This window comes from Mus musculus, chromosome 13 (assembly GCF_000001635.26).
Source record: "Mus musculus strain C57BL/6J chromosome 13, GRCm38.p6 C57BL/6J".
NCBI lineage: Eukaryota > Metazoa > Chordata > Mammalia > Rodentia > Muridae > Mus > Mus musculus.
Window position 1 is genome coordinate 107,943,646 of NC_000079.6, and position 3,901 is coordinate 107,947,546.

Sequence of the window (3,901 nt, forward strand, 5' to 3'; positions counted from 1 at the left end):
AACACACATACACACATATGTATACATACACACATATGTATAGACACACACATATAAATCAACAGGAAACAAAACAAAACAAAACAAAACCAACCCCCCTCACGTTCAGCAGCCCTCAGTAGCCTCTCTTTGCTGGTTTCTCTGGAATGTTCAAATTAGGCGGTTTTCTTTGGAAGACATTTGTCCTTTATTTCCTACCTTTTCTTTGTGTGTCTTGTCCAGAAAACTGAAAATAATGGCCCCGGGGTAGCTGTGTCCCCATGTCCCTTCTATCCCTTGCCCTGGGCTGGTGCCAGAGCTCCTCGTGTAAACTTTCTTCAGTTAGAAGCAGAAATACCAGGGAGCAAGCTGATCTGATGGCCAAGGAATCCGATTTGGATTTGACTGGGTAGGAACCTTCTCTTGTAATGTCATTCCTGTTATCTTGTCCTTTCTTGGGACAGTGCCGACACCAACCAACACCAAACAGACAAGCAGACAAACCCTCGAACCCATGCCCAAAGGTTACTCTAGAATGCCATCTACTGTGTGGCTTTTTCTGGGAAAACTTAAAATAATAAACAGAAAGGTCACTGACAGGCAAGTCCAGCCTGAGGAAGCAGTGCATTTACTGGGGTTATTTACAGAAACATGGTGATTTCAAGGTAGCTTACAGGACCCGGAAGTCCCTAGCAAACGTATGGGCAGTTACACCCCTGACAAATCTCTCCTGCAGCACTGGCCACTTATGAGAAACTGGGTCACTCCAGCCTTCCCTGTGCAGCACGCAGGCAGGCAGCCATGCTACAGAAGAGTTGTTTCTCCCCAAAAGTCATTCATAACCCGCACAAGCCAAGGAGATTTGTGCACGTCCCCTTTGCTCCAGGAGAGAATGTTACTACAGCCTCATGGCGGTAAGCACGGTTGATCTGTTTTAAGATGCTAAAGAGCATCCCCAACCCAGAGCAAAGCTACACGACACTGACATAATTGACTCTTTTCCTGAAAAAAAAAAAAAAAAAAAAAAACAACAGCCTGGGAAGAAATACCTCAATAAACAAAAGGCAATAGAAAGTGGGACAGGCTTAGGGGACCCACCCACCCACAAGGTTCCTTGTGCCTGTGGCCAAGCGTCACAGGAGTGTATCCTAAGAATACCAACGACAATCGAAAAGTCCATCCCTTGCTGCAAAGCTATTAACTGTGTACCTACTGTGTTATACACTAGGCACTGTGCAGGGCTGTGACAGTGGACATTCATTCACCGTAGCAGTGAGACACAGGAACCTAATCACTGCCGAGTCTATGTCACATCTTAACCCTGAGTCCTGCCATGATGTACTTGGTGACCCAGAGAGGTTTGGCCTAGTTAGGGCAGCTGGGCAGTCTCCTTGAGGAAGTGGTACGGCTCCAGTCCAGACAGGAAGGATGAGTTGGCGTGTTCCGGGCAGAGGAAGCGGCTTGTGTAAAGCCCAGCGCTGGAGGGAAGCTCCAAGTCTGAAGAATTGAAAGGTCAGAGAGTCTGGAGTCAGGGTCGGAGAGATGGCACAAGATGGGGCTACGGAAAGAGGCTGGACCAAGGAGGATGCGGATTCTTGGAGGCCTTTTAAGGGACGTGGGCTGCTCCTAAAAGCCACCTGCAAGCATTTTGCAAGCGGTTTTTCAGAGGGAAAGAATTAGAAGCAGAGCTGACTTTAAATCAACTGCTTTAGGAAAATGGATTTCCAGGAGGAAGGAAAAGAATAAAGAAGGGACTGGGGCTGTAAGTCAGCTACAAAGACTTGATTAGCAAGTACTAAGCCCTGGGTTCCTGGTCCAGCAGTGAAAAAGGAAGGAAGAAGGGAGAGAGGGAAGGGGGGAGGAGGGAGGGAAAGAGGGAAGGAGAGGGAGCAGAGACAATGAGCCCTCCTGGCCACAGTAGCTAATGTTCACAGAGCTGTTACTTGGTGAGCTCTTCACTAATTATCTACTCCCCTACTCCTCATGCAGCCCTGTGGGAGGCAGACTGGGATCCTGGTCTTTCTACTGAAGAGGAGACTGAGACACTAACCAAGGAAGCCAGCGTTGGTGGACTGCCATGTACTAGAATCAGGCTGGACCCCCTAACACGGGGGTCCACGTTTCCTTCCCATCCCAAGGGACCTTTCTTCCCCACACATCAGCAGCCTGCCCGTGGGGCGGGCTGGCAGTCAGGTAGTGACCTCGACAGATCTGGAAGCTATCAAACAGGAAGAACTGACGCGGAAGGGGCACCTGGGCAGAGTTTGGGGGAGAGTCTGGGATTCTGGGATGGTTAGTACTGTGGAGCCTGGGGCCCACGGTGAGGTGGGAAGTATGAATCATCTCTACAGCTCTAACCCTTCCCCTCAGGCTCCCTTTCTTTCCTTTATTGGGAAGTCTATGAGAGGCACCGGGCACTGTTCTCTTGCCTTGAGAACCAAACTTAGGCATCTCTCTGCCTGCTTTATTTATTTGTTCAACTTAATGTTTAATTCTTCCAGTTTCTGGAGATTTCGCTTGCACCCTGACTGCATTCCTAGATATTTCCGGCTGTAGGGCCACTTAGACTGCATACACATTGACTCTCCTCGCTGCTCTCTCAAAGCTAACCTGAGCAGACAGCCATATTTTCGGATTCCCAAACACTCTGTCTTCTGACATTCTTAATTCTGATCCTGGTCACAGTGATCCTGGGAATATATGTATCGCTTTATTTCAACAGTGCATTTTAGGACTCTACATGCAAACCTGTCTTACACAATAAAGAATGAACTCGTCTCTAGCTGCTGTTGAAATGAGTGTTTTAAATATCCAGTTTTAGCCAAACCTGGTGGTGCACGCTTTTAACCCCAGCACTCAGGAGGCTGAGGCAGGTAGATCCTGAGTTTGAGGCCAGCCTGGTCTGCAGAGCTCATTCCAGGACAGTCGGGGCTAAGCAGAGAGACGTGTGTGTGTGTGTGTGTGTGTGTGTGTGTGTGTGTGTGTGTGTGATATGTGTGTGTATGTATATGTGTATGTATATGTATATATGTGTGTGTGTATGTGTGTGTGTGTGTGTGTGTGTGTGTGTGTGTGTATTTGTTTTAAAATAATTCTTGGAAAGCATGCTAGAGAACAGTCTTCCGGGGCGGGTGAATGCCCAGCTGGTGAAGTACTTGCTGAGTTTAGCATGGGGCCCTGAATTTGGCTCTCCTGAACTCACAAAAAACAAACAACAAAGAAACAAAAACAGACCCAGTAGTGTGTGTCTATAAATCCCCAGTGCAGAGGAGGTTGAGGCAAATGGATCCCTGGAGCTCACTGGCCAGCCAGTCTCACTGAATCTGTAAGATCTTTTAAATAATAATAATAATAATAATAATAATAATAAATAGTAGTAGTATTAATGTGGAGCACAATTGAGGAGGAAGACAGCTGACTCCTTTGTCTTCTGGATTCCATATACATCCATACACAAGCATCTGCCCAAGAGTGCGTACACACCCACAGGACCATGGATATAAACACTACATGCCAAAAATACAAACAATAAAAAAAGAAAGAAAAGAACAAGGTCTGGAGACAGTTCAGCAGTTAAGAGCACTGATTGCTCTTCCAGAGGACAAGGGTTCAATTCCCAGCAACTAACTACACTCATAACTGGCTTTAACTCCAGCTCCAGATTTGACACCTTCTCGCCTCTGCAGACACCAGTCATGTACACTGTACACACACACACACACACACACACACACATGCAGATAAAACATCTATATACATACATACATACATACATACATACATACATACATACATGGAAAGAATGAAAAAGAACACATTACCAATTCAAACTACCAGGATCTCAAAAGCCAATTTGGTAGAGCTATTTTCTGACATACTCTCGTGAGTGAAGACACACACCATTTTAGGGAGACGCAAGGAT

The 3,901-nt window shown here is 46.6% G+C and overlaps 1 long non-coding RNA gene across 1 annotated transcript in view; it reads right to left on the reverse strand.

The window, feature by feature from the left end:
- Positions 1 to 1,192: 1,192 nt before the first annotated feature.
- The window catches only part of Gm38557, an 11,210-nt gene continuing 8,501 nt past the window's right edge, over positions 1,193 to 3,901 (reverse strand). The window contains exon 3 of the long non-coding RNA XR_873937.2: positions 1,193 to 1,476. This is a non-coding gene — a long non-coding RNA (predicted gene, 38557). The remainder of the gene's footprint in view (positions 1,477 to 3,901) is intronic.